General features: G+C 33.1%; 1 non-coding gene across 1 annotated transcript; it reads left to right on the top strand.

The window, feature by feature from the left end:
* Positions 1-2789: 2789 nt before the first annotated feature.
* On the top strand, positions 2790-2896 carry LOC113743884 (small nucleolar RNA R71). The gene has a single exon (XR_003461227.1). It is a non-coding gene; the product is annotated as a small nucleolar RNA R71 (small nucleolar RNA).
* The last annotated feature ends 8378 nt before the right edge of the window (positions 2897-11274 follow it).

The raw sequence follows: 11274 nt of genomic DNA, 5'->3' as shown, positions 1-11274 counted from the left end.
AACTTTCTGATATTTGCGATTTGGTCATTGGCAACTTTAATTTCGCAACTTCATTGCTTGTTTGCTTCAATTAGCCACCATATTTTGTTTAAATTGCATTTAATTCATAATTTTAAGGGCTTTATGACCAATTGAGCTTGTGTTTGTATATTTTCTTTAGTTTTCTCAATTAAAACGATGACTTGACCTTTTCTTTGTTTTTGGAGGATAAATAAGTAATTTCACTCCATTAGGGCTCCAACTCCAGGGAGGTACACCATATCCCTTATTTTTTACTCTATTTGACCCTACGTGCCCTATGTGATTTTACGCGTTTAATTGCATGTCTCTTGAATGCTTTTCTTTCATTATTTTTGTTATTTATTTATTTATTCGCTTTATTGACTTTAGTTTTGTATATTCATTTTTAGTTCAATTTTGATCATGTGAAAGGCACTTGAATGCCAAAGTTGTAATAGTTAGGTTATTATTTTATTTATTTCTTTCCCCCTTAGATTGTAGTAGGGCCCACCCAATGTAATAGTTAGGGCTTGTTTGCTTTATTTGTTTGATATGTTTTGCATGCTTATGTGTTATGTGTTATCCGCTTTCATAGGGCCGTGTATCTAGATATCATACTTATGTGTTATGTGCTATACGTGATTTATGTATTTACATGCTTTTATTAGGTCTTACATGATTTATTTGATTGTAATAAATGTATGTCGTCACCACATTAGTCCAACGCTAGTTGTGATCCATTTCCCGATACCACACTAGTCCAACGCTAATCGTGGCCCTTTGTTCCGATTTTCCACTAGTCCAACGCTAGTGAGGACTCATAGACATGGGTTAGTCCAACACTAGACCCTTAGGGACCATCCGCACGTTAGATCATGATTGTGTGATAAAATCACTTCATCTCATGCATGTTTTTTCACTTTTTAGGGTTTTACCATGTTGCATGACACTTTCCTTATATGTATAGCTCTTATCCCGTATTTCCCCTTATATGTATATTCCTTACCCCTTTGTATGAAAACATGACATTAGACTTGCATTCCCATTTAAGAATTAGAACTAGGATAGTACATTTGCATGATTAGACTAGGGAAATTACCCCTTAGATATGGGATATGGACGAGTTTGACTTCTCTAGCCTTAACACGCTCGTATTCCCTCTATTAAAGGGAACATTGAAGTCACGAGTATAAGTTCCCCGCACCCATTATGATGCATTCCTTTAGGTCATACACATTTGTATATTATTATTTTCTTTACTTTTTCTTTCTTTCGAGTCTCATGACTTGCATATTAGTGACCTCTTCAAAGAGTCCCTATTGGGCATCACAATTAATGTGATTGTTTCCAATTAAATTTAAAGACATATTTTGACCCTCCGATACCCTCTTAGGTCTAGGGTATGCATTCATATAGTACATCCAAATGTGATAAATTTTAAGGGTAAAATAAGAAAATCTTTGACTAAATCGCGCAACTAGCCTTGGTTAGGTTGAAAGGGTATCTCGGATTTTTTTATCCTTGCCTTTTCTTTCTTCAAATATGACTCCCGAACCTTTTCTTTGATTTACGTAGATTTGAAGTCATTTAAAAAGAGTTTTCCTATTTTCTTTCCTTTTCTTTGAAAAATTCATTTTAGGTGACTTGGTACATCTCAATTCAATACAAGTGGCGACTCCAATTTTTATTTAAAAACCCTTTTTAAACTATCATTTCGGGTCAAATTGTCGTATTTTCAAGTCCCATTTAGACCCATTTTTCTTTATTTTTAAAAAACACATTTTGCACTCAAAGATAATCCAAAAAATTCATTGTCTTAAAAACAATTTATTTTTCTTTATTTTCAAAAAATGGGGCGCGACACCGTTTCGTAAGGTAATAGCCTTAACATGCTCTCTTGGATTTATCTCAGTTTTACTAGATAGTTCCCCTTGTCCCCTATTATTTATAGCATTAGCAATTTGCCTAATTTGGACTTCCACATTCCTATACATGCTTGTAAGTTGATCCATTCTCCCCTCAATGCTTTCCATTCTCTTGGATTAATCTCAATTTTACTAGGTAGTTTTTCTTGTCCCATATTATTTATAGCATTAGCTATTTTCCCAATTTGAACTTCCACATTCCTATACATGCTTGTAAGTTGATCCATCCTCCCCTTAATGCTTTCTAATCTTTGTGTGATAGCACTAACTAACTTATCCATTCTATCATTTGTCACATTAGCTAGTTTCTCAATTGCTAATTCCCAAGAAGGTTTGGTCTCCTGAGGTGATTGCTTTGGCTGGAAGCCAGGTGGATTTGTTGGCCTTTGTTGATTTCCTTGCTCCTTTCATCCAAAATTAGGATGGTTTTCCCACCCTGCATTGTAGGTACTAGAATATGGGTTGTTTTGGGATTGGCGATTGTAATTGTTGAGGTATTGTACTTGTTCAATACCATCACAAGTAGATTCATCATGATTACCTCCACATAAAGTACAATAAGCAACAACTGTGTTCAAATTAGAAACCGAACTTGAACCAACTTGCCTGTTAAGTATTTTGACCACATTATCCATCTTAACATTCAAGGAAGTCAAACTATCAATTTCAAACATACCTGCGAGTCTCCTCGTGTTACCTCGTTCATTGACCCATTGATAATTATTTGCGGCCATTTCCTCTATTATTTGTTGAGCTTTCTCGGCCAACTTACCCATCAAAACTCCACCAGCTGCTGCATCTACATGTGTCTTCATCGGATAGATGAGTCTATTAGAGAATGATTGGACTATGAGCCAATTGGGTAAACCATGGTAAGGGCATCTTCGTTATAACTCCTGATAGCACTCCCAAATCTCATACAATGTCTCGCCTTGCTGTTGACAAAAACTAGTTATATCCATGTGAAGTTTAACAGTCTTGCCAGGTAGAAGAACTTATTTAGAAAAGCTTTTGATAAATCGGGTCTAGTGGTGAATGTATTAGGAAAATGTGATTGTAACCAAACCTTGATCTTGTCTCTTAATGAGAATGAAAACAATCTAAGTCGAATTGCATCATTACTAACACCATTCAATTTAATTGTATCACATATTTCTAGAAATATAAACAAATGGGAATTTGGGTCTTCAGTAGCATTACCTCCATATTGAGATTGTTGCACCAATTGTATAAGAGATGGTTTATGCCGGGATTTTTATATCAATGCAAGTTTATTTCCAAATTTTACCCTTTGAACTGCAAGTATACAGGTCACTTAGTAGTTTTGGCCAAATATCAGGTCGATCCCACAAGGAGCAATCTCTACAAGTACTAGGTCCTTATTTTCTCTATTATTTAGACTTATATTAAATTTGAGCAGAGAAATAATATTGCTACTTTCTACAATTCTGAGTGAACAAATTGAAAGATACAAATGGAGATTTTTCACTAAAAACTTAAATCTAGGGATATAGATTCCACTTATGGCATAAAGAATACAAATGAATAGATTTACCTTTTGTTATTATTCTTGTTAAACTAGGGATTCATTTCCAATATTACCAAATCTCATTCTCATGGTAAAATGGCCTAGAGCAGTCCAGTTTTCCCTATTTTTATGGTGAAATACTAGTTCTGCTCTGTTTTCCTTCATGAAATGCTAGATAATCCACTTAAGTGTACCTCTATTTTCATGAACATACAACTCAAGCTCTACTCATGTTTTTTTATTGTTACTACCAATTCTCATTGACTAATAACAACTATAAACATGCAATTGATGATCAAACAACAACAAGTAATTATAATTGCACAAATAGACAAGTTAATACAAGATACAACAAGTGTAACACACATTCCATTCATATCATTTAGCCATAAATTTCATATATTCCCTAGATAAAGAAAATTAACTACTCATGGATGATATAACAATGCAAACTCATAACTTCATTAATGAAAAACATCTCAAGTTACAAGTACAAGAAGGTTAAGAAAAGTTTAGCCAAGTTAATGGTAAAGCCCTCCAATTTCTGCTATGTCTTGCACTGAAGGATGATTACAAGATGAAGTCTCCAAGTGCTCTTTCAAGAATTTCTATCTAGAGAGAAACTTGTTACAAGAGGAAAAACTAGTTATGTATGGTCCTCTTTGGTTTCTCCTTGCTTCTCTCATTAAAAGGTGGTAGAAAGGCACTTTTTTCTCCTTCATGATTCCAACAACTCAGATTTTGTAAAGAAAGTCAAAAGAAATGTTGTTTTGACTTGTCAATAACTCATTTTGTCTTCCCTTTTGTTGCAGAAGCATGTGCTACCAAATTCTCTCACTCAAGATAGCTGGAAAGTTGTGTGAAAAGTGAGAAAAACGGCTGTGCCACTTGCAGAAGAGGGAGGCAAATCCGAACCTCAGATCTGAGGGGTAAAAAAGGATCCGAGCTCGGATCATTACTGATCCGAGACCTTTTCCATATAGATCCGAGTTCGGATAGTATGATCTCGAATGCTCTACTCCAGAAGTACAGATGAGGGCTCGGATTGCCATTTGTTCACACGGATCCGAGATCCGCTGGTTAATTTCCAGTTTTTTACTTCTTTCCTTTTTCTTCATTTTGCTCCTGGTATCCTTGTACTTTATCCTCTAGATAATCTTTACATTTTCTTCATCTCGTGCATGAATTTCATATATCAAAATCCTTCATAATTTCACAAAATTAACGTGTTAATCCACTCATTTATCAAGTTTTGAACACTTAAACAATATTTAAGCAATTATCACCAAAAGAGTTCAAATATGGTTTTAATCTTCTCAAAACATACCAAAAGTTCATGCCAAACTTGTACAAAATGTATGTTAAATATTCACTTATCAGTTTAATCTCAAAATCATTAGCATTTGCCGTAAGTCTTACTATACTTGTTTGCAAACCATCACCTCCTAGTAAAGCGAAGTCTCGTAATACTCTTGTATTCACCTCCTCTGCCATATGTTCAATTTGTGGAAATTCAATTGTTATTTTTCCTTCACCTTGAGTCTTTATAGCTTCTTATAGTACTTGCCTTCTTTGTCTCTTTAGAGTCCTTTCAATTTCGGGATCCAATGGAACAGTGACTCTTAGAACTCTCTGTATACCACAAGAAACCACAATCAAAAGATTTACTGAAACTAAAACCAAACAATTAACACTAAGGGGCTGCTTGGTTAAAGGGTTTGGGAATTACAGAATGGAATAAATCCCTTATTTGTTGCTTGACTTAAGCCTATTGGAATGCAATCTTTGGAATCATTTCTAAAAAATCGGACTTCCTTCATTCTCGAGCAAATTGGGAGGTTTTGGACAAAACCCTCAACTGATTCCCTCAGACAATATTTATGACGGGTCTACCCTCTCTTTCTCTCCATCACACGCAGCACCTTCTGGTCTTCTTCTTCATCAGATTTCCTCTCTCTTCTTCTTCATCTCTTATCCAAAATTTCTTCTCCGTTGCCTCTGTAATTTTCTTCTCCGTATGCAAGCTCTTCTCTTCTTTCTTCTTTGTTTTTTCAGACTACTCACTAGCTAGCTAAAAATAAAAAAGAAAAGAAGGGAATCTGACACAATAACACTAACTGGACCAAAATGCTATCCTCTGGACCAATCACCTTCTCACTTTTATTCCACTCATGTTACTTACTGTGTTTTTTTGAATTACGCATTCAATGGAAGCTCAGAAACAAAGGGTCAATCGATTCTTGATATTTTGGTTATTTGATCCGTGAATACTGGTATAGTTTGGGTGGGCTTCTGGTTGCCTTGTACATATTTGTAAAATTGTTTGCCTGAATACCTTTCAGTTTCATAGTTATGGCCATTAAATACAAAACTTGCAAGTTTCCCATAGAGAGCTGGTATCTTATGAGCTATTTCTTTTTTTTTTTTTTAACTTTCACATATTTAATTTATGTTAAATACAAAATACACTAGTATTCCTTTGGCCGCTATTTAACCAGTTTTTCCTATAAAGAACTGGTGTATTTCCCATAAAGAGTTGGCACAAAACATACTACAAAAACTGCTAGTTTCCCATAAAGAACTGGTATCTTATGCGCTATTTCTTTTTTTTTTTTTTTACTTTCACATATTTAATTTATAAATATAAAACATACTAGTTTTCCTTTGGCCGCTATTTAACCAATTTTTCCTATAAAGAGTTGGTATGTTTCCCATAAAGAGTTGGTACAAAACATACTATAAAACCTGCCAATTTTCCATAAAGAGCTGGTATGTTATGTGCTATTTAACCAATTTTTCATATTTAAATAAATTTATGAAAATTAAAATAACGTATTTAAAGGTTGCATTTTTATCAAAATAACATATCTAAACAAATCGCCATCCTTTGGGAAGTTAGTTTAAAAACTCTCTTTTTGGGAATTTACTCCATGTTAATGCAGCCACTACATTTATTTTTTGGTATTAATTTTTTTAAAATTCGTGATTTTCTTATGTTTTATCAAAAAGTTAATAACTATTGTAGTTACAATTATGGAGATGTTAATTTGTCGTATGTGTAATTCTTTTATTTTATAAAAATTGTTATATCAGGGGTAAATTTGGAATTTAATTGCATTTAATTCCGAAACACTCATCAAACCAAGCATCAGGAATTGGAATGATACTAATTCCAATGTGTGAACCAAGCTAGATATTGGAATAAAAAGTTTAATTCCAAAACCAGAGTCCATGATTCCATTTCCATTTTCGATTCCAATATATGAAACAAGCAACCCCTAAATTACTTTAAACTACTCTAACTATTAAGTCTCAATATATTCACAATGTACACAATGTTTAGACTAATAAAGTTTACTTAACCTTAATATTGCTATGATCCCCGACAACGGCGCCAAAAAACTTAACGAGTTTTATACCTGCGCTCTAATTTTAAATCTAATTCTCTCGTTAACTGCAAGTGTACGAGTAATTTATTGTAGTGCAAAGGAAATAGGGTTGAATCCCACGAGAATCACTCTCAACTACTAAGGTTTTTTGCTCACTCTATTATCTAAACCACTCAAGAATTTTAACTAAATGAAACCACCAAAAAGCTAAAATAATGCAAGGTAGATTAACAACTTGAAGAAAGTCAACTAAAGACAAATGTTCTAGGGTATAGAATCTGCTAAATGTACCTATCTACAGATGAAATAGCCAATTATCACTTATGCTCTTATCTTGCTAAGGATGCATTTCACTCAAGTCATCGGAACTCGCTCTTGCCAATGAACTGAACTTACCTAACACTATAGTTTCCCTTCTCTCATGGTGAAATCTAAAGTGAAGATTTAATCTAGATCTGGAAATGCCAAAAATATCCACCTAAGTATACCACTACTTTTGTGTGCCTATTCCTTAGGTTTCACCTATTCCATTCCATCATTGTCAACTATTCTCATAGTTTAACAACAACTATCATGGCTTGTAAATGGTAATTAAGCATTCACAAGTGTTAAAACAAAAATAAGTGAACTAGCAAGTACAAGATATAGCAATAATCAACTTTATGCAACCATAATCAAGGCACAAATAGCTTCATATATCCCTAGTGATAAGAATATATTTTACCTATTTTTAGTGTGTTTTATTAAATAGTTTTGGTGTGTTTTATTTAATTTTATAGCTAATAAACTAAGTTTCTAGTGAAAATATACATTTTATGGTTTAAGTGGTAAAAATTACATTTTTATGGATTTTTACGGTAAAAACTTCATATTTTGTAGGTTTAATGATTCAATCATCAAATGGAGTACATTAAGGAGATATTTGGATGATTGATGATGGATTAAAGTGATAAAAATAGAATATGAAGTGTGAAAGAATAAATGCAATTAAGGTCAAAAGAATGCAACAAAAAGTCAGCCTTGGCAACGGTTGGTATTTTGGCTATATCTTGAGCTACAAACATTGGATTGGGATGATTCTTAAACCAATTTGAAGCTAAGAGAAGCATCTAAATTTGGTATGAAGACATCAGAGTCCACTTTAGCCGTTTTCTCAGTCAAAAGGTCAAAATACCAAAGTTCAACACTGCTGTCCAAAGTTGAAAATAGAGTTCTGACCAGGCTTTGGTATTTTGGTCATATCTCAGTCTACAAAGCTCTGATTTGGATGATTCTTGAAGCATTGGACAGCTATGTCAAAGGAATACAATTTCTATGTTTTGCACAAGAGCTAATTCAGCCACCATCATAGAGAAAATAGCAGTTGAAGTAGCCAGATTCTGGTCAGAAATAGCTGCTCTCCACTGGTACAACCTGTTTTCTCCTTCAATAATTCACAGTTATGGATGAACGTATGACAACCAATTAGCAGCTGTAAAAAGGGATGTTTCAAGCCTCATTTCCTGACTACATTCATCTATATATAGCCATGGACTTGTAAGATTCAAAATAACTTAGGAAGGCTAGAGAAACTTACAAGAAATGTAGCTTTCACTAGTTTTTCTTAGTTCATTAGTTTAGGTAGTTTTGAGTGTTATTCATTCTTGTATTGGCTCAACAAGGAGGCCAAGGGAGATGAAGAAGGAGAGGCTCAAGAAACTCTAGTGACAAGGGTTTTCTTCTTTCCACATCTTTATCTTTGTATTGAACTCTAAGTTTTGTTAATGCAAGTTTTGGATTTGAGTTTCAATATGTGTTTCTAAAGTTTATGCCTAGAGTATGGATGAACTTTCTATATCTTGTTTATGATGTTTACTTGGTTATTTGGTGACATTATTTTGAGCAAGTTATTTATCACTTTTGCTTTTCTAATCATGATTAACCGGCCATTAGTTGTGATTATCTAAAGGTGTTGAGTATGCAATGAGAATTGAAATTTAACACTAGTTCAAAGAAGTAATAAACCTAAGGAGTACACTCACGAGAGTAGAGGTGCACCTATGTGGTTTTAGTGACTTGTTTCATGTAATTTCATAGAAGAAATGAACTTATAATTAATTCATAACCACGAGAGTAGATATGATTTAGTTACAAGTATAGTTAATTCACTACGAGAGTAGGTTTCACATTAGGAAATTACGTCATAATTAGCCAAGATAATAGCATTCACTTAACCGGTAACTTCACTTGTAAGAGTAGTAAGGAATTCCATATCTCTAGGAGCTTTTTAGTGTTATTTTCATTAATTTTATATTTATGGTAGTCTAGATAATAAATGAGTTCGAAAAATACCGGTAATTGCAATCTTCTCTATGGGATCAACTCTTAATACCCTATACTCGCTCACGATTTGTATACTTGCGATAAATCGCGTGTGGGGTATTTAGAAATTTATAAGTAAAACTTGATTGTGGATGAGCTAAATGTTATGTGCCGCGCACGTCACCTAGAACAAGAAAATTTAGCTAGATATTGTAGATTTAACAACAAAACTCAGGTATTCAATGTAACTAAGCATTAATGACACAACAAAGAGAGTAAAGAGAAAGAAATGGTTATTCAAGTAAAGAAATAAGATCTTCAAGTTTCGTTATCTTCATTGCCATCAAAAATATATTGAACGTCAAGAGTTCTTCAAGTGCTTAAAGAGAAAAATGAAAACTAGATCTAAAATTATAACTAAACTAAGCTAAAGAGAAAAGAGGAGAAAAAGTTCCCTTTCTTGTCAAGAACTAATTCTCTCTTCAATAATGTGTTTCTTTCTTGTTAAGAGTCAACAAAAATAGCTTCTGGGTCCTCCAAAAGTTGGTACAAAATATCTTTTTGTGTCTTGTCCAAGATAAAAAAAAAAAAAGAAAAAAGAAAGAGAAGCCATGCAAGTTGGCATGTTACAACCACCATAAATCCCTCGGACGAATCCCTGGAGGGATTCTTCCAAGGATTGTACAGAACAGTGCGAAACAGCTTCACTGGCCACAAACCATGGGCAGTTTCATCCAAGGTTTCTCCCCATTTTTTTTTCTTTTCTTCTTCAAGTTTCATCCTTTCCCTGCACCATTTCTTTTAGCTATTGTTGTGACTCCTCAAGCTTCTCATCCTCGCTCATTTGACATCTAATTAAGCTTAATCATTTTACCTACAAAACCAAAGAAATTTTACAAGTAAAATGATAAAATCATAATAATTCATTAATCACTTAAGATGCAAATTAATGACATAAAATAGATAATTTATACAAATTAATCTTACAAATGGACTCAAAACTGATATGAAACACATTAAAAAAGATCACAAATTTAGCTGTTATCAGTTCCTATGGATTATGTGTATTTATCTATTTGGGTCCATCAAAAGGACTTCAAATTAGCTCTCATTTAAAACGGAAAAGTTGTAGCTCATTCTTTCCAATAGATCAAGAATCAAATCATTTGTAGGTTGGGTGATGAGTTATAATCAAAATACTCCCCATTGCTCAAAAAACTGTTTCAAATCATCAAAATAGAAAAATTCTTGTGTAATTTAGACATTAGGCTATGAAAACAATAGAACTGGATTTTGATAACTTATAAGAATTGTAGTCTGTCATCATAACTTCAAAATGGTTCAAGAATAATCTCAATCCAATACTTATAACTAAGATACCAGAACATGTCAAGGCAGCCAATCTTATATTTTGTTGATTTTGATTGCATTTCATCTTATTGAACATTTTGCACTTTATATTCACTCAAAATCACTTTAAATCATCAAAAATCACTCAAATATTTTCTCATTTCATTCCAATTGATGATTGAATTATTAAAACCTATAAAAATATGAAGTTTAAACCACTTAAATTGATAGAAACACAATATTCCTCACTTGAACCTCAAAATGCAAAATCTAACTAGAAACCTAGTTATTTGATTTGAATTTAAATAAAAACACACTAAAATATGCATAACAAACCATAGAAAAACATGCAAAACAAGCACTCATTAGTAGTTTTCTTCATCTTTTTGTAGCTGATTATCTTAACCCATAACTAAAAGTTGTGTCTTCTAATGCTTTCCGATATTTGTCTAATATTGTCCTGTAAAATTTCGGAATTTAATTTACAATAGTTAAACTATGACCTCATTTCTTCGAGGTTGAGAAATCCCCACGTAGATTTGTATAATCAGATTCAATCTTCACTTGCCGATAGATCAATGCACGGATTCAAAGGAAGCGTGAGAATAAAAATTGCACTTTCAATTGTCAGGAAGGAATAAACAAGTGCCATTTGTATTTCTGTCAAATCAAGCCCATCATTCTAGTATTTTTTTTTCTTTTTTTAAAATTCAACAAGAGTATGAACTAGTATGTTCAACTGCAACTGTTTTTTATATGATAATGAAAGTAATATTTTCGA

The sequence above is a fragment of the Coffea arabica genome, chromosome 1c (genome assembly GCF_036785885.1).
Source record: "Coffea arabica cultivar ET-39 chromosome 1c, Coffea Arabica ET-39 HiFi, whole genome shotgun sequence".
Lineage (NCBI taxonomy): Eukaryota > Viridiplantae > Streptophyta > Magnoliopsida > Gentianales > Rubiaceae > Coffea > Coffea arabica.
The sequence above is the reverse complement of the archived record's forward strand: the minus strand, read 5'-3'. Positions and strand labels throughout refer to the sequence as shown.